Source organism: Scyliorhinus canicula, unplaced genomic scaffold (assembly GCF_902713615.1).
Source record: "Scyliorhinus canicula unplaced genomic scaffold, sScyCan1.1, whole genome shotgun sequence".
In the NCBI taxonomy this organism is placed as follows: domain Eukaryota; kingdom Metazoa; phylum Chordata; class Chondrichthyes; order Carcharhiniformes; family Scyliorhinidae; genus Scyliorhinus; species Scyliorhinus canicula.
This window is the reverse complement of record NW_024055490.1, coordinates 584,692-604,939: the sequence shown is the minus strand read 5'-3', so window position 1 is coordinate 604,939 and position 20,248 is coordinate 584,692. Positions and strand designations below refer to the sequence as shown.

At 49.6% G+C, this 20,248-nt stretch overlaps 1 long non-coding RNA gene across 1 annotated transcript; it reads right to left on the bottom strand.

The window, feature by feature from the left end:
• Positions 1–16,819: 16,819 nt before the first annotated feature.
• LOC119960171 lies at positions 16,820–17,751 on the bottom strand. The gene is made up of 2 exons (XR_005459330.1): positions 17,433–17,751; positions 16,820–17,294 (listed from the first exon to the last, which is right to left on the bottom strand). It is a non-coding gene; the product is annotated as an uncharacterized LOC119960171 (long non-coding RNA).
• Positions 17,752–20,248: the final 2,497 nt, after the last annotated feature.

Genomic DNA, 20,248 nt, shown 5'->3' with positions numbered 1-20,248 from the left:
TATAAAAGTTCTGGGAATCTGATGCACCATCAACGTGTTCACACTGAGGAGAGACCGTTCAGGTGTTCTCACTGTGGGACTGGGTTCAGAAAATCATCTAACCTCACTGTGCATCAGCGAATTCACACTGGGAGAGGCTATTTGCCTGCACCGTGTGGGAAGGGATTCACTCAGTCATCCGCTCTGCAGCAGCACCAGCGAGTTCACACTGGGGAGAGACCATTCACCTGCTCCAAGTGTGGGAAAGGATTCACTCAGTCATCTACTCTGTCCATACACCAGCGAGTTCACACTGGGGAGAGGCCGTTCACCTGCTCCCAGTGTGGGAAGGGATTTACTAAGTCATCTGACCTGCTGAAACACCAGCGGGTTCACACTGATGAGAGACCGTTTCAATGTCCAGACTGCGGGAAGTGCGACAAAAGTTCTGGGAATCTAATGAGCCATCAACGTATTCACACTGACTTGAAACCGTTTAGGTGCTCTCACTACGGGACTGGGTTCAGACACTCATCTCACCTCACTGTACATCAGCGAATTCACACTGGAGAGAGGCCATTCGCCTGCTCCCAGTGTGGGAAGGGATTCACTCAGTCATCCTCCCTGCGGAGACACCAACGAAGCCACAAGTAACCATAATGATTGGGTTTTGCTGTTCCTCACATTCAGGACTGAACCATGGTCATTTGGGTCTCTTTCTGCTGATAACAAACTCCAGCCCATATACAGGGGCTAATATTCTGGCTAAAAGTCAAATAAATTAGATTTGTGTTAAATACGCAGTGTGTTGAAACATTTTTTTTAAACAAACAATTTTAATGAGGTATTTTCCAGCATCCTAAACAGTAGAATTACAGAACATGAAAAAAAAGGGCTGTGCAGTAAACAAAGTACATAGTGCAATTGCCGTAGTCCACCCCACCCAGATCTGCCTAAATGACCCCCTATACACATTACCCTAACCCTCCCCCCGCCCCGCCCTGCTGACGATCAATTATCCGCAAATAAGTCAATAAATGGTTGCCACCTCCGGGCGAACCCTAACCACGACCCTCTCAAGGCAAACTTGATTTTCTCTAAGCCAAGGAAACTCGCCATATCTGACAGCCAGCCTTCCGACCTCGGAGGCTTTGAGTCCCTCAAAGCTAGAAGTATCCGTCCCCGGGCTACCAGGGAAGCAAAGGCCAAAACGTCGGCCTCTTTCTCCCCCTGGACTTCCGGGGCCCCTGAAACCCCAAAAATCGCCACCTCTGGACTCATTGCCAACCTCGTGTTAAATACTCTGGACATGACGTCCTCGGATCCCTGCCAGTATCTCCTCAGTTTTGGACATTCCCAAAACATGCCGTACCAGCCTCCCCGGACAGGTGCCGGAATGTGGCGACTAGGGGCTTTTCACAGTAACTTCATTGAAGCCTACTCGTGACAATAAGCGATTTTCATTTTCATGTGGACATGGTCTGCCGGTCCTCTCAGCCACTTTACACACCTGTCCTCTACGCCGAAGAATCTGCCCATCCGGGACACTGTCATGTGGGGCCCGGTGGACGACCTTAAATTGAATCTGGCCAAGCCTGGCACATTTTGCAGTCCCATTAACCCTGCTCAGCATGTCCACCCACAGGCCTTCCTCAATTTCCCCTCCCATCTCCTCCTCCCATTTATGCCTCAGCTCCTCGGTCTATGTCTTCTCCACCCCCATGAGCTCCTTGTAAATATCCGAGACACTTACCTCCCCCACCCATCCTCTAGACACGACCTGATCTTGGATTCCCTTTAGAGGCGAGAGTGGAAAAGATGGCACCTGCCTGCGCAAAAAGTCCCGCACCTGAATATACCGGAATTCATTCCCCCTCGTCAACCCAAACTTGGCCTCCAGCGCCCTCAAGCTCGGGAAGCTCCCTTCCAAAAACAAATCACCATCCGCTCAATCCCAGCCCTCTGCCATACCCAGAACCCCCGTCCAACCTCCCCGGGGCAAACCGATGGCTGTCACATATCGGGGACCAGACCGATGCTCCCGTTGCTCCCACGTGCCTCCTCCACTGCCCCCAGATCCGAAGGGTCGCCACCACTACGGGGCTGGTGGAGAAGCGCGCTGGCGGGAACGGCAGAGGTGCCGTCACCAACGCCCCCAGACTGGTACCCCTACACGAGGTTGCCTCCACCCGCTCCCAAGCCAACCCTCCCCCACCACCTACTTCCTTATCATGGCTACGTGAGCCGCCGAATAATAGTTGCTGAAATTCGGCAGTGGAAGCCCCCCATCCCCCCCGGTTCTGCTCGAGCATCACCCTCTTCACACACGACGATTTGCCCGCCTATGCAAAGCCCAAAATGATCTTGCTTACCCTCTTAAAAAAGGAACATGGAATGAAAATGGAGAGACATTGGAACACGAATAAGAACCTCGGGAGGACCGTCATTTTAACTGTCTGTACTCTCCCAGCTAACGACAGCGGGAGCGCATCCCACCTTCGGAACTCCCCTCGCATTTGATCTACCAGTCGGGACAGGTTCAGCTTGTGCAGTCGACCCCAATCCCGCGCCACTTGTATTCCCAGGTACCTGAAACTGTCCCCAACTAACCGGAACGGCAGCTCCCTCAGCACTCCCCCCCCCCCACCCCCCTTCTCCCACCTCCCCTCCGGGTTGCTGCTGCTACTGTCCCTGTACCCTATCGTTGAGCCAGAAAGTCGAGAAAAGGTTGCCACCGCCTAAAGAACCCTTGTACCGACCCTCTCAGGGCGAATTTGACCTTCTCTAGCTTAATGAAACCCGCCATGTCATTGATCCAGGTCTCCACGCTTGGGGGCCTCGCATCCTTCCATTGTAGCAAGATCCTTCGCCGGGCTACTAGGGATGCAAAGGCCAGCACACCGGCCTCTTTCGCCTCCTGCACTCCCGGCTCCACCCCAACCCCAAAAATCGCGAGTCCCCATCCTGGCTTGACCCTGGATCCCACCACCCTCGACACCGTCCTCGCCACCCCCTTCCAGAACTCCTCCAGTGCCGGGCATGCCCAGAACATATGGGCATGGTTCGCTGGACTCCCCGAGCACCTGACACACCTGTCTTCACCCCCAAAGAACCTACTCATCCTCGTCCCAGTCATGTGGGCCCTATGCAGTACCTTGAATTGGATGAGGCTAAGCCGCGGACACGAGGAGGAAGAATTAACCCTCTCCAGAGCATCAGCCCATGTCCCGTCTTCGATCTGTTCCCCCAGTTCCCCCTCCCACTTAGCTTTCAGCTCCTCTACTGATGCCTCCTCTGCCTCCTGCATAACCTTGTAGATATCAGATATCTTCCCCTCTCCGACCCAGACCCCCGAAAGCACCCTGTCGCTCACCCCCCTCACGGGAAGCGAAGGGAATCCCTCCACCTGCCGCCTAGCAAATGCCTTTACCTGCAGATACCTGAACATGTTCCCCGGGGGGAGCCCAAATTTCTCCTCCAACTCCCCCAGGCTCGCAAACCTCCCATCAGCTGTCTGATGCCCGCTCTGTGCCAACCCTGAAATCCCCCATCAATGTTCCCCGGGACGAACCTATGGTTCCCCCTTAACGGAGCCTCCATCGAGCCCCTCACTTCTCCCCTGTGTCGCCTCCACTGCCCCCAAATCTTGAGGGTAGCCGCCACCACCGGACTCGTGGTATACCTCGTAGGAGGGAGCGGCCACGGCGCCGTTACCAGGGTCCCCAGGCTTGTATCTCCACAGGACGCCCTCTCCATCCGTTTCCATGCTGCCCCCTCCCCCTCCATTACCCACTTGCGCACCATCGACACATTGGCCGCCCAATAATACCCCGAGAGATTGGGTAACGCCAGCCCCCCCCCATCTCTACCCCGCTCCAAGAAGACCCTCTTCACCCTCGGGGTCCCATGCGCCCAAACAAAGCTCATGATGCTGCTAGTCACCCTTCTAAAAAAGGCCCTAGGGATAAAGATGGGCAAACACTGAAAAAGGAACAAGAACCTCGGGAGAACCGTCATTTTGACGGAGTGCACTCTTCCCGCCAACGATAGCGGTGCCATGTCCCACCTTTTAAATTCCTCCTCCATCTGCTCCACCAGCCTGGTAAAATTAAGCTTATGGAAAGTCCCCCAACTCCTGGCCACCTGCACCCTCAGGTATCTGAAACTCTTCACGGCCCTCTTAAATGGGAGTCTCCCAATTCCATCCTCCTGATCACCCGGGTGTACTACAAATACCTCACTCTTGCCTAAATTTAACTTATAGCCCGAGAAGCCCCCAAATTCCGCTAACAGCTCCATCACCCCCGGCATTCCCCCTTCTGGATCTGCCACATACAACAGCAGGTCGCCCGCATACAGCGATACACGATGTTCCTCCCCACCCCGCACCAGACCCCTCCATCTCCCTGACTCCCTCAACGCCATAGCCAAAGGTTCAAACGCCAGTGCAAAGAGCAAGGGGGACAGGGGGCACCCCTGCCTGGTCCCACGGTAGTGTCTAAAGTACTCCGATCTCCTTCCATTGGTAACTACACTTGCCATCGGAGCCTCGTAGAGCAGCCTCACCCATTTGATGAATCCCTCCCCGAATCCGAACCGCTCCAGCACCTCCCACAGGTACCCCCACTCAACTCTATCAAACGCTTTCTCCGCATCCAGCGCCACCACTATCTCCGCCTCCCCCTCCACTGCCGGCATCATAATAACAGTTAGCAGTCTCCGCACATTCGTGTTGAGCTGCCGTCCCTTGCCAAATCCTGTCTGATCCTCGTGTATCACCCCTGGCACACAGTCCTCTATCCTGGTGGCCAGGATCTTCGCCAGCAACTTAGCGTCAACATTGAGGAGCGAGATAGGCCTGTATGATCCACACTGCAAGGGGTCCTTATCCCGCTTCAGGATCAGAGAGATCAGTGCCCGCGACATCGTCGGGGGCAAAGCCCCCCCCCCCCCCCCCATGCCTCATTGAAGGCTCGCACCAACACGGGGCCCACCAGATCCGCATACTTTTTATAAAATTCCACCGGGAACCCGTCCGGCCCCGGCGCCTTACCTGACTGCCTTTGTCCAATCCCCCTGACTAGCTCCTCCAACTCTATCGGCGCCCCCAGCCCCTCTACCAGCTCCTCTTGAACCCTTGGGAAACATAGCCTGTTCATGAAGCTCTCCATCCCCCCTCTCCCCATCGGAGGTTCTGACCGGTACAGTTCCTCGTAGAAGTCCCTAAAGATCCCATTTACTTCTGTCCCCTTCTGCACTACATTCCCACCCCTATCCGTCACTCCACCAATTTTCCTAGCCGCATCTCGCCTGCGGAGCAGATGCGCCAACATCCTGCTCGCCTTCTCCCCATACTCATATGTGACCTCCTCCACTGTGTCTCCGCCTTTCTGGTGGTCAACAAGTCAAATTTGGCCTGCAAACTGCGCCGTTCCACCAGCAACCCCTCCTCCGGTGCCTCCACGTATCTCCTGTCCACATCCAGGAGCTCCCTCACCAGTCTCTCCCTCTCCTTCCTCTCCCTCCTTTCCCTATGGGCCCGGATGGAGATCAGCTCCCCCCGGATCACTGCTTTCAGAGCCTCCCAGACCATCCCCACCCGGACCTCCCCCGTGTCGTTGGTATCCAGGTACCCTGCAATACTTCCCCGGACCCTCCTACACACCTCCCCATCAGCCAGCATCCCCACATCCAGGCGCCAGAGCGGGCGCTGGTCCCACGCCTCCCCCATCTCCAGATCAACCCAGTGCGGAGCATGGTCTGAAATCGCTATGGCCGAATACTCTGCATCCTGCACCTTCAGGATCAATTCCCTGCTCAAGATGAAAAAATCTATTCGGGAATAGACCCTATGGACATGGGAGAAAAAGGAATACTCCCGCGCTCTCGGTCTCCCAAACCTCCAGGGATCCACCCCTCCCATCTGGTTCATAAACCCCCTCAGCACTTTGGCCGCCGCCAGTCTCCTACCCATCCTTGAACTGGACCGGTCCAGTGGGGGATCCAGCACTGTGTTAAAGTCTCCCCCCCATGATCAGGCCCCCCGCCTCCAGGTCCGGAATGCGGCCCAACAAGCGCCTCATGAAGCCGGCATCATCCCAATTCGGGGCATATACATTAACCAGCACCACCTTCTCTCCTTGCAGCCTACCCTTCACCATAATATATCTGCCCTCCTTGTCCGACACCACCTCAGCCGCCTAGAACGCCACCCTCTTCCCCACCAGAATCGCCACCCCCCGGTTCTTCGCATCAAATCCTGAGTGAAAACCCTACCCCACCCACCCCTTCCTCAGACGAACCTGGTCCGCCACCTTCAAGTGGGTCTCCTGGAGCATAGCCACGTCCGCCTTCAGCCCCTTCAGATGAGAAAATACCCTAGTTCTCTTAACCGGCCCATTCAGTCCCCTCACGTTCCAGGTAATCAGCCGGATCAGAGGGCAACCTGCCCCTCTCCCCTGCCGGCTAGCCATAGCTTATCGACTGCTCGTCCCAGGCCAGCTCGCCCCGCCTGACCCGTTCCCCATGGCGATAACGCCTCTCTTCTACCCCACCCGGCCCACACCAGCTCCTTCCTGGCCATTCCAGCAGCAACCCGGTATCCCCCCCCACCCCCCCACGCTAGGACCCCTCCTAGCCGCGACACACCCTCCATGGTACTTCCGTGAGTCAGCTGACTTCTGCTGACCCAGCAGCTCCCGCCAAAACCCATCTCCTCCCGGCATGGGGTCATCCCCCTCTTGCCACACCTCCTTGGCACTGCTTCAGCGGGGGAAAGAAAACCAGTGAAGGCCACGCCCCCACCTCCAGCTCCGCCCCCCCCGCCCCGCAGCGCGGACATCCAGAGGAAAGCCCGTGCTTTCACACTGCCACACCCCACCCTTCTGACACAGCTCCTCAAAATCCAGTTTCACCCCAGCCCCCAGCCCCGTACAGAAGAGAACATATAAAGCACATACCCCCAACGTTCCCCACACCCATACCCAACAGACAAACCCACCCGGAAACAGAGCAAAAAGAAAACCAGCTTAAAATAACACCTGTCAAAATTGAAGAACAGCGACAGTGAAAACAGCAACGGCCATAGTGTGTCCCCAGACCCTAGTTTGAGTCCAGCTTCTCCGCCTGTACAAAGGCCCACGCCTCCTCCAGGGACTCGAAGTAGTAGTGCCGGTCCTTATGTCACCCACAGACGCGCAGGCTGCAGCATTCCAAATCTGACCTGCTTGGCATGCAGCACCGCCTTCGTCCGGTTGAACCCGGCCCGCCGCTTTGCCACCTCCGCACTCCAGTCCTGGTAGATTCGCACCACCGAATTCTCCCACTTGCTGCTCCTCTCTTTCTTGGCCCAGCGCAGCACACACTCCCGGTCACTAAACCGATGGAACCGCACCAGCACCGCCCGCGGGGGTTCATTTGCCTTAGGCCTCCTGGCCATCACTCGATGAGCTCCCTCAAGCTCCAGGGGCAAATGGAAGGACCCCGCTCCCATCAACGAGCTCAACATCGTGGTCACATACGCCGGGAGATCCGACCCCTCCAGCCCCTCCGCCAGGCCCAGGATCCTCAAATTCTTTCACCTCGTGCGAACGTCCAGCTCCTCCATGCGGTCTTGCCACTTTTTGTGAAGTGCCTCGTGCAACTCCACTTTCCCCACGAGGACCACGGCTTCCTCCTCCCTCTCAGCGGCCTGCTGCTGCAACTCCCGAATGGACGCCGCCTGGGTCCCAAGCAGCTTGTTTGTAGTTGCATTTAGGGAGTCCAGCAACTCAGCCTTCAGCTCCGCAAAACAGCGCAGAAGAGAGGCCTGCTGCTCCTGCGCCCATTTCCACCAGTCCTCGGGTGTTCCGCCGGCCGCCATTTTGTCCTGCTTCCTCCGCTTTTCTTGGGGAGCTGCTGCAGCTTTTTCCTTTGCCCCACTCCGGGTGAGCACCATAAATTATGGGGAATGCTCCTCTAGACACCTTCCCCCACTGGGATTCGTCGGGACAGCGTCGACTGCTGCTAGAATTCAGCTTTCATAAAGGCCCTCAAGTCAGCTTGAGAAATCTGAGCTGGCCCTTCCCCCGCTTGCCTGCTTGCAGAGGCTCTTGTTTGCTGCTGCTTCCGCCCGATCTTGCACTGTTTCTGAGGGTCTGATAACCCAGAAACATACTATTCCTGGGGGAAAGTACTCCTTGAACATTCACCAACGGCTTTTCATCAAAATTCCAACCTGTGCCGCCCAAAAAAAGAGCTCTTTTCTGTAACCTTGGACAGGAGCTGCCTCTGTGTGCTCACTCACGTCATACTGCACACCGGAAGTCCAGACTGGGTAAACTTAATGGGCACTGATGCTGTGCAGGACAAGTTTTTGGAGTGTGTTAGGGACAGTTATCTACAGCAGTATGTTGAGGAACCGACTAGAGAACAGGCTCTTGTAGATCTAGTGTGATGCAATGATAAAGGGCTAATTGATAATCGCGCTGAAAACAACCTTAAGGGATGAATGACCAGAATATTGAATATGAGGTATTCCAATCTGAAGCCAGGGTACTAAGCTTGAAGGAAGTTATGAAGGTTGAAGGGATAAATTAGCTGAGGAGGATTGGGGTAAATAAATTAAAATATGACAGTCCACAGGCAATGGATAGACTTTCAATAATTATTACACAGTTTACTTTCCTTCAGAGCACAAGAACCCCAAAAGGTCAGAGAACTGACTACCAGAGGAAGTGAAGTTTTGTAAAAGATTGAAAAAAAAGGCTGATAAAGTTATCAGAAATAGGAATAAACCTGAGGATTGGGACGATTTTATAATAGAGCAAAGGACCAAGACACCGAGAAAGCGAGGGAGAACAGAAAATGAATGTGAAACAGCAAATTACATAAAAATGGATGGTAAAGGTTTCTATAGGTACGTAAAAAGGAAAAGTTTGTCCATTCCAGATAGAGTCAGGAGAATTTAGAATGAGGAATAGAGATCTCTACAGCCACCTCGTTCAACACTCTGGGATGTGGATCATCAGCTTTTGGGGATTTATTCACTTCCAACCCCATTAATTTCTCCAGTACTACTTTTTCACTAATTCTCATCTCTTACTGTTCCTTGTGCTCACGAGCCCCTTGGGTCTCTCGGGTTTTGGGGAAATTTTTGCATCTTCCTCCGTGAAGACAGACACACATTGTTCAGTTTCTCTGCCATTTCCTTACTCCCCATTATAAACTCTTCTGTCTCTGCCTGGAATGGGCCCACATTGGTCTTTGCTAATCTTTTTCTTTTCACATTCCTGTCAAACCTTTTCCAGTCGGTTTTTATGTTTCTCGCCAGTTTGCTCTCATCAGTTTCTTGGTCCTCCTTTGCTGAATTCTAATGGATCTCATGAATCTTTAACTTTTCTTGTTAGCCATGGTTCCATCACTTTTCCTGTTGGATTTTTATTCTTTAAAGGAATCTATATTTGTTGTATTTATGTGAAATAAAAGTTGCAAAAATCCCAGAGGACCATAGGCTGCTCTCCCCTTTGACAGAGAGAGCTAGCTGACTGGAGGTGATTTAACCCGAGGGTCAGTACACCTCAGGCGAGGGGCCTGGTTGAGAAGGCAGGGCCTCCATGAATCAACTCAGCCAATACGGGAGTTAAATCCTCACTGTTGGCCTCGCTCTGCATCACAAACCAGCCGTCCAGCCAACTGAGCTGACCGACCCCCTGATAAATATGTAATAATTCCTTAAATATTAGGTATTCCCTGTACCAATCAGTTTCCCAATCCACCTCAGACAACTTGCTGCTCATACCCTGATAGTTTTCTTATGTGAGGAACACCCAGATAACTTAAACAAAAGAACCAGGTAACCACCAGGGCCCATCTCCATGGCAACATGGCATGTTTGGAGGGTTTGAAACAGAAATGGAAACTAAATATCTTCACACTACCAAACACCCTTTCACTCGGAGATCCTTGTGCAATTTGAAACCAGGTGTTAGCAACAAGGCTCAAAGAGCATCAGCCGACTGGAGGCAAAGTGGTGAGACCAGCCAGTCCAGCAGAAAGAAACCCTCCAACCATCCCCACTGACCACCTGTCAGAATGAACAAAATGCAGTCCTGGATATAGAGCAGGAACAATAACAGCAGAATCCAACCCCTGTAATCGATCGTGAAATTGTTGGTGTCACAGCAGGTGCGATGAAACATGCAATCCCGTCTCACAGTGAGAGGTGGACGGCGTCTCCCCAGTGTGAACTCGCTGGTGTCTCCGCAGGCTGGATAAACGAGTAAATCCTTTCCCACACTGAGAGCAGATCAACGGCCTCTCCCCAGTGTGAACTCGCTGGTGCGTCCGCAGGTGAGATAACCGAGTGAATCCGTTCCCACACCGAGAGCAGGTGAATGGCCTCTCCCCATTCTGAACTCGCTGGTGTCTCCGCAGGTTGGATACTTCAGCAAATCCTTTCCCACATTGAGAGCAGGTGAACGGCCTCTCCCCAGTGTGAACTCGCTGGTGTGTCCGCAGGTGAGATAATTGAGTAAATCCTTTCCCACACTGAGAGCAGGTGAATGGCCTCTCCCCAGTGTGAACTCGCTGGTGTGACTGCAGGTTGGATACTTCAGCAAATCCTTTCCCACATTGAGAGCAGGTGAACGGCCTCTCTCCAGTGTGAACTCGCAGGTGTCTCTGAAGGTGATATAATTGAGTAAATCCCTTCCCACACTGGGAGCAGGTGAATGGCTTCTCCCCAGTGTGAACTCGCTGATGTGTCTGCAGACTGGAGAACTGAGTAAATCCCTTCCCACACTGGGAGCAGGTGAACGGCCTCTCCCCAGTGTGAACTCGCTGATGTTTCTGCAGACTGGAGAACTGAGTAAATCCCTTCCCACACTTCGAGCAGGTGAATGGCCTCTCCCCACTGTGACTGCGTTGATGAATTTCCAGCTGAGATGGGACTCTGAATCCCTTCCCACAATCCCCACATTTCCACGGTTTCTCCATGTTTTGGGTCTCCTCACGTCTCTGCAGTTTGGACAATCAGTTGAAGCCTCATCCACAACACGGGTACGGTATCTCCTCACTCTGAAGGTTGTGTTTTTAGGCTGTGTAACTGGTTTAAGCTCTTTCCACAGTCAGTTCACTGGAACTCTCTCACTCGGGTGTGTGTTGTGTGGGTCTCGGTGCTTTTCCAGTCGCACTAATGGTTGAAATGTTTAGCTAACAGTTCGGGTAAACATTTCTCCTTCTAGATTGAAAGCCCGATGGTATTCAGGTTCCAAAGAAGGGAGTGGCTGTCAGATCGGGACGTAACATTTGAGATTTCTGTCTGTAATTCCTCCTTGTCTAATATCCTGGAAGAAACAATTTACAAAATTCAACACTGTCAGTACAGGATTGAAACTCAGAACAGCAATGCTAGTTTCTATGTCACATTGTTTCCTCTATCTTATTCCCCGAAAGCTGTAAATCTCCATCCCACACAATCTCCCTCCATTCTCACTCTGCTGTATCTAATATTCACCCTCCCAATTCTCCTGAAGGTGCTGATTCATGTTGATTGACAGATCCAAGCTCACAGCTTCCTGTCCAGGAGATCATAACAAATAGGCGTTGCAGTCTGCCATTCGGCCCATTGAAGCTGAACCATTCAATGGGATCCTTAGCCGATCTAGCTCAGCACCGTTTTCCCACTTTATCCCCATATCCCTCGACATCTTCAATATCCAGAAACTTGTCAATCTGTGTCTTGAACATACTTGACGACTGAAGCTGCACAATCCTCGGAGGTAGAGAATTCCAAAGCTTCACCACATCCTCGAGTGAAGAAATCCCTCCCACCAGAATGGGATTAGCTTGTTTTCCGCAGGTTCTCGTGCCACTGACCTATGATCTGTCACTTATAGACATAGACATAGAACAGTACAGCACAGAACAATCCTGATTGTACAGCATTATCCTGATTGCCTGGCACTCATCTACCTAATCCTTGAATTAATATTTGTTATCATGTCCCTGGAAGACTTCAGGGTTCGGTCTGGAAGGATTATGCTGTAAAAAGTGAAGAAATGCGCTGATAAAACAGCGCAGGTGGATTCAGCGGGAATGAACATAAGAACATAAGAACATAATGAAGCCGCCTTTTCAACAATGCGGCCTGACCCTCAGGAGGTCTCACAATCCCGCGCTCTGTGAGGCTCTCTCAAGAGGTGGCGAAAATGATGACTGCCGACATTATCCGTGTTACTGACCAGAGGCAGAGTGTGCTGACTCAATATCTGTGAGCTCATGAGGCCCAGCTGCAAAACACCAGGAAGAGGCTCGATGATCCGGAGGAGAGAATCCTGAACATTCAGCAAGATGCCTCCTCAACGGAGGCAAGAATTCAATCCTTTGAGAACCAGCCGAGTGGCTGGCGGAGGTCCTAGAGGATTTGGAGAACCGAGTGTCGGAGAAAGAACATCCGAGTTGGCGGCCTGTCAGAAGGTGTGGATGGTAAGGCTCCCGTTAGTTCTTCGAGGACCGGAAGCCACGTTTTCTCAAGCTGGATGTGAAGCCTGGGTGTTTCAAATTGGAAAGGATGTATCGTATCCTGTCTCTGAGGCTGAGGGATAGTTTTCATCCCAGGCCTGTAATCATTCACTTCCACAACTGGAAAGATCGCCAGAATGTCCTGGAGAGGGTACGGTGAGGTGGCATCTGGCTCCAGGAGAGAGGGACGATTCAGGACTTTCGTCAGCAACACAAACGAAGCGTCGAGGCTTCGATGAAGTTCAAAGGCAGCTCAAGGCTGTGGGGAGTGAATTACGTCAGGCTTTATCCTGAGACCCAAAAAATGGTATCCAACAACTCTGTCAAGTCTTTCAATAATCCAACTATCGCCTTGGCCTTCATTAAATCCATGAAGGGCCAGGATCTGGAGGGATGGTTTGCAGCTCGGACTAACTCAGGTTCTAATCCGAACTCTTTCCCTGTCATGGTATACTATCTTTTTTAAATTTAGTGTACCCAATTCATTTTTTTCCAATTAAGGGGCAATTTAGTGTGGCCAATCCACCTAGCCTGCACATTTTTGGGTTGTGGGGCCGAAACCCACGCAGACATGGGGAGAATGTGCAAACTCCACACGGACAGTAACCCTGAGCCGGGATCGAACCTGGGTCCTCGGCGCCATGAGGCTGCAAGGCTAACCCCACTGCGCCACCGTGCTGCCCCTGTCATATTATTGTCTGTATTTCAGAATTACAGAAATACACATAGGGACAGGAGTAGGCCATTCAGCCCCTCGAGTCTGTCCTGCCATTTAGTGAGATCATGGCTGATCTGTGATCTAACTCCATATCCATTAATATCTTTGCTTAACAAAACTCTACCTCAGATTTAAACTTAACAACTGATGCAACTTCACCTGCTGTTTGTGGGAAAGAGTTTCAAACCTCTCCCACCCTGTGTGTGAAGAAGTTCTTCCGAACATCTCTCCTGAACGGTCAAGCCCTAATTTTTAGACAATGATCCCTACTTTTGGAATCTCCAACCAGTGGAAATAGTTTATCTTTATCTACCCTGTCTTTCCCTGTTAATATCTTAAATACTTCAATCAGATCACACCTAAACCTTCTAAATTCTACGGATCACAGGCCGAATTTATGGTTAAAACTTTGGGTAAGACCACTGCAATCTCTCCCTCACCTCCCACAGCATCCTGGGACACAATTCATCCAGAATTAGTAATCTAATAATCTTCTGGGAGGCACGGTAGCATAGTGGTTAGCACTGTTGCTTCACAGCATCAGGGACTTGGGTTCGATTCCCGGCTTCGGAGTCTGCACGTTCTCCCCGTGTCTGCGTGGGTTTCCTCCAGGTGCTCCGATTTCCTCCAACAAGTCCGGAAAGATGAGCTTGTTAGATGAATTGGACATTTTGAATTCTTCCTCTGCGTACCTGAACAGGCGAGTGGGGATTTTCACAGCAACTTCATTGCAGTGTTAATGTAAACCTACCTGTGACACTAATATTAAAGATTATTATGAATGGGCCAAAGGGCCTCTATCTGTGCTGTAAAGAGAGGGAATGAATGAGAAGGACTTTACAGAGAAACTGACAAAGCCAAAACATTCACCAGCTTTAAGGACACACCTTAGCTCCCTTTCCAATCTGAAAGCAGCCTGAGCTGGATTTACATTCCCCTTAATTCATCATTGCTGGGTGATAATCCTGTACTTCCTTACCTCACACCACTGTGACAGCACCTTCACTACACAGACTACAGCAACTGACCAAACATCACCTTCCCAGTTATTCCTGAAGGCACCGCCTTCCCAACCTGGCCCCTTGCCTGAGGTGTGGTGATCCTCAGGTCACATCACCGCCGGTCAGCTCTCTGTCCCGGGACCAGGCCCTGCTTCACAGCTGCCATCTTGGTTCACCGGGGAAGAAGAGCGCATGCGCTGGCGTCTTGGTGATGCGACAGCTGGTGGGCGGGACCTGAAGGTTTCTGTTCCCAGCCGGGTCCTAGTGCCCTGGGCATATTGCCGACAACAGATCTTTCACCCACTCCCAGGCTGCAGCTGATGTTTGTAGCCTGGAGGTGTCTATGGATCACGTAGACATTCAGTGTGAGAGGCTGCAGACTCTATATAGCTACCTGAAGGGGGTTATACAACGGTTGATTACATTTCGTGGTCCTTTCCCGTCCAATATCAGGATGTTTGTGTGATATTTTCTGACCCTCAGCGTGATATTTCTTTATTTAAAATACAGTTCAGCAGCAGGCTTACTGGTGATTTTTAAAGGAATAAAGGTTATTTATTATGACAATCTTTCCCTGGATGTTTGAGCATCTAAGTCTCTCGGCTCTTTCACTCACTGACATAGACAGAAATTAGATACAGATCAAGTTGAAGCTGTGATGATGAAAATGGAATGTAGACTGCAATCTTTATATCGCTGCAGGTCTGATGTCTTCTTATTGAGCTGATCCTTTCGTTGGAGTGAAGCGTTTTTAGAAACAAATAATTCTCATGAGTCTCTGAAGCTTCTTATAAGACATAGGAGCAGAGTTAGGCCATTTGGCCCATCGAGTCTGCTCCGCCATTCAATCATGGTTTATATTGTTTCATCCCCATTCCCCTGCCTTCTCCCCATAACCCGTGATCCCCTTATTAATAAAAAAACCTATCTATCTCTGACTTAAAGACACCCAGTGAATTGGCCGCCACAGCCTTCTGCGGCAAAGTGTTCCACAGATTCGCCACCCTCTGGCTGAAGAAATTCCTCCTCATCTCTGTTTCAAAGGATCGTCCCTTTAGTATGAGATGGTGTCCTCTGGTCTAATTTTTGCTGCAAATGGAAACATCCTCTCCATGTCCACTCTATCTAGGCCTCGCAGTATCTTGTAAGTTTCAATAAGATCCCCTCTCATCCTTCTAACCCCCAACGAGTTCAGACCCAAACGTTCTTGTAGATGAAAAGCCAGGAGGTTGGGTCTGGGGTGGACTTGGAAGCTGTAATAAGTTCAGTCCTGTGGCTGCATTGGGAGACATTCAGCTCTGTTGGTCCAGCTGGTTCCTGGTGCTGCAGATGCTTCTCACACACACACATTTGCTTTGTGCAGGGTTTATTATACTGCATCCCTGACAATTAACTACAGGGGTAAAACTCTGAGATCCAGAACACCCCGATGCAATAGTAGTTTACGATGCTTACTCATGCTTATCTTTGTATCAATTCAAGTTCATTCTCCTCAAATGCTAGTTCATCCTGACACAACGAGACATTTAAACTTCACAGGTGGCTGCAAAGTTTCCTTATTCAGGTCCGTGTTTAACTAAATATTGGTCACAGTAACTTCATTGCAGTGTTAATGTAAGCCTACTTGTGACAGTAAAGATTATTATTGTGGATGTGTATGAGTGGTTACTCTGGCTGCCGACTTCTGTTCCGTGGTCTTGTCTATTCCCAGTGGCCCTGCAGAGGGAGCATGCGGTATCCACCGGAACGCTTGATGCCTTCCACACCCAGTGGATACCTCAGCGGACAGAGTGTTTCAGAGACACTGGGAACAATATTCTGGTTCAGTCAGGAAGGTTCCCTACACTTTTGTTGGGACTTCTAGCTGATTTTGGTCTTTTATTTTTGACTGGACCACATGCTTGGGGAAAGCAAGAGAGGAAAGAAGGTTCGATAGAAACTAGAATGATATGTTGTGAATTTCTATCCCATTCTTACAGTGATCATTTTTGTAAACTTCTATTTCAGGCATTAGAACGGAAGGATTGGCAGCTGGGCAACTGGAACCAAATATAACATCGAGATCTGACAGTCACTCAATTCATTAGGATCTAAATATCACAAACTGTCAATGTGTTTGTCTGTTCTGACTGTGGGAAGAGATTTCAAACATCAGTGTGACTGGAAAAGCCCCGAGATCCACACACATCTGAGTGGGAGTGTTCCAGTGAACTGACTGTGGAAAGAGCTTTAACCAGTTACACAGCCTGAAAAATCATCTTGTTTCCTCTTGTGGGAGAGTCTAGGACCAGAGGGCATAATCTGAGAGTAAGGGATCTCAGATTTAGGATAGCGATGAGGAGACATTCTTCCATCAGAGGGTAGTGAATCTGTGGAATTCTTCAGCTGTGAAATCATTCTGTCTCTGTTGTTTACCATAAATAGGCAGAGATGAAGTTGGCTTTACCCGGATGGGCCGCTTGGTGGCGCAGTGGCTCTTTCACTGAGGGACCGTGAGTTCAGACACATCCCAGACAGGCCTGGTGAGAAATATCTGTCTGGGAAAAGGGAGAAAACGGTATAATCGGGGAAAAGGATCAGTTCCGATGGACCTTAGAGAAAGGAGTTCAGATTAGTCTTATTTTCTTCATTTTTCATTCAATGTTTATTAAAATTTCAGCGATAATATTACACAAAAGTTTATTTTGTTTACAAAACGGAACATAACGATTGAGGGTCACACTGAGAACAGGACACATGCCCTCTGAGCTGCCAAATGTATGTACAACTGTAACAGACACAAGAGAGAACAGGAGCTCAACATGAAGGGAAGGCAGCAGTTGTAAATAAGGTACGAGACAAGTTACTTATTTCGACATGACATTGAAAGAAATTACTAGCTACAAATACATTACAGCCAAAATTATCTCGTACATTTTAAACTGAAAAGCAGAAATACTGTCCATGATTGTCTCAGTTACAGATGCAGAATAATAAACTGAGAGAATTTTACTGTTAGAGACACCAAGAGGAGATATTGTATTTCTGTCACACACAGATCATAATAAACAGCTGGGGAAAATCTACAGCATCCGAACGTCAACCCATCACTTGATCTGTAAAAGAGAGAGAAAATGATGAAGCAGATGTTTATGATCTGGGACATTGATGTTAGAGTTTTTAATCAATCAAACATTTAGTGTTTTTAAACGGCTTCTGTCAGTTTGAAGTGTGAGTGGATTGAATCTTCTCACCTTCACCAGAGTGACTGCAGCGCTGTAGGAAATGCTCAGGAAGAACAGGGTGATGAATGTGGAAGCGGTTGTCCAGATGTTCCCGTTATCATCCTCATCGTCTTCAGTCCAGGTGTGGTCTGTGGTATCTACGGGGATAGAGCCCAATAAATACAATCAGATTGTTTGTTAATACACGTTTTGTTTTTAATATTCTCGTTTCATTTTCTCCCGCTGCTAATTCATTCTTTAATATATTTGTCATTGCATATCTACTGTTGAGTTCATGACACTCGGAAATCGATCTCTGTAACTTTTTTCTTCCAATTAAGGGGCAAGTTAGCCTGGCCAATCCACCTACCCTGCACATCATTGGGTTGTCGGGGTGAGACCCACGGGTCACGGAGAAACTCCACAGGGACACAGACCCAGGAACGGGATCGTGAGGCAGCAGTGCTAACCACTGCGTCACCGTGCCGCCCTTGCCTGACGTCTGTGTTTGTTCTTTATCATTTGTGTCTGTGTAGATGCGAAATTCGTGTTTCTTTACTCTTCATTTGTGTGTCCCGATGTCTTTATAAGTGTCATTGTGTGTGTTCGTGTGTCAATGAGTATTGATCTGTGTATTTGTGTGTCAGAGCCTGTATGTAAATTTATCTTAAGCCAATGTGTATTTATGAGTGTTTTATTGTGTGCGTTTGTGTGTTGAAATCTATGTTTATATATTAATGCCTGTGTTAAAATAAGTTTATACTTCCCTGCCCAGTAATAAAAGTGTTAATGTGTCTTTATACGTTCAACATGCATGTCAGTGTCTTAATGTTTGTGTCTGGATAAGTACGTTTGTGTGTGTGTGTGTTTGTTGATACGTGTATTTCATCATAGAATCATCATCGGATAATCCCGACTGTGCCGAACGAGGCTATTCGGCCCATTGAGTCTGCACCGACCCTCGGAAAGAGCACTCTGCCTGGACGCATGCCCCTGCCCTGTCCCCAGAACATCGTATCCCCACCTAACGTTGTGGGCACTAAGGGGTAATATAGCCTGGCCAATCCACCGAACCTGCACATCTTTGGACTGTGGGAGGTAACCGGAGCCCCCGGAAGAAACAGGAACAGACCCGGCAGAACGTGGGAACACCACACAGACAATCACTCAAGCCTGGAATTGAACCCGGGTTTATGGCGCTGTGAGGCAGCGGTGCTATTTATTCGTTGATGGCTGTTTATAACTACCTATTGATGTGTATTGATGATTCTATGTGTATTCATATGTGTTCGTGTTAGCGTGTGTACGAGTCTGCTAATATGTGTCTACGTGTGTCCATAAGTGTGTTAATGTGGATTATTGTCTCTGAATGGAAATATTTCTGTCATCGTGAAATTCTGCTAATCTACATGTTATTGGTTACATTTGTGTTTAATATTCTTCTGACAGTCTGCTTGTCTGGTTTTATATGTTTGTGTATCTGTGTGGACATGTGTCTGTTTGTGTACATTTGTGTAGCCGCTTGTGTGTGTGGGTTAGTGTGTGTATGTGTGGATGTAGACGTGTGCCTGTCTCTGTATAAATTTGGGCGTGTTTGTGTTTATGTGCAAGTTTGTGAATTTTTGCGCACGTTTGCGTGTGTTTTGTGTCAAAATATGTGTGGTTATTTGTGCCTGGGTGTATGTTTATGCATGTGTTTCTATGTGTATGTCCATGTGTGTGTTTGTGTCTACGTGTGAGCGGAGCGTGTGTGTGTTTGTGGGTCTGTGTGCATGTATGTGTAGTGTCTGTCTTTATCTGTCTGTGTATTTGTATCAGCTGCCTGTAGCTTTGCTAGTTGTGGGTATTATTGGTACCGATGTAGAATATGTTGAACTTTCTGCTTATAAATGTGTTTTCTGTGAGTTGCAAGCTGACATCAGGTGACCTAATGCAAAAATACCAGGAGGTGCCTCAGGAGAGAACAGTGAAAACCCAGGGAGAACTCAATCACCATCTGGATTTGGATTCTGGGGAATCGGTCTCAGCAAACGGATAAGAGGAACGAGGGTGCTAAAAAATTCTGTTGCATAAATAGATACTTTAAGAACATCTTTATCAAGATGGTCATTTAAAGCCTTCAGCCAGTAAGCTACATGCCGCCTTGTAATGTCAGTAACTGAGTTCTTAGACTAGAGAACTGTTTACTTCCAAACTCCCTGCTTGGGGACTGGGAAGATATTGGGTTAATAATCTCCCTCTCTCTGGTCAGCTCAGTAAAGTGCCTTTGGATTCTCCCTGTTGGAGGTGGAGATACAGAGAGTTCACTCATAACCTTCCTCCTCTTTTGGTCGGGAACGTGGAGGGAAAATGGGTTATTATTGCCCTTTGCTCTCTTTGTTGGGGAAGTGTGGGTACAGTGGATTAAATAATGCCGCTCCACTCATTGTTGGAAGAGGGTGCACAGTGGATTAACTAATCCCCTCTCCCTCTCACTGTTGGAAGTGGGTGTACAGTGGATTAACTCAGGCCCCCACCGTCTCTTTGTTGGGGACGTGAGGGTACAGTGTGTTAACTAATGCTCCTCCCCCTCTCTTTGCTGTGTTAACTAATGCACCTCCCCCTCCCTTTGCTGGGGAAATTGAGGTACAGTGTGTTAACTAATGCCCCTACCCCTCTCTTTGCCTGGGTAGTGGGGGTACACTGTGTTAACTAATGCCCCTACCCCTCTCTTTGCCTGGGTAGTGGGGGTACACTGTGTTAACTAATGTCCCTACCCCTCTCTTTGCCTGGGAAGTGGGGGTACAGTGCATTAAGTAATGCCCCTCTTCCTCTCTTTGCTGTGGAATTGGGTTACAGGGAATTAA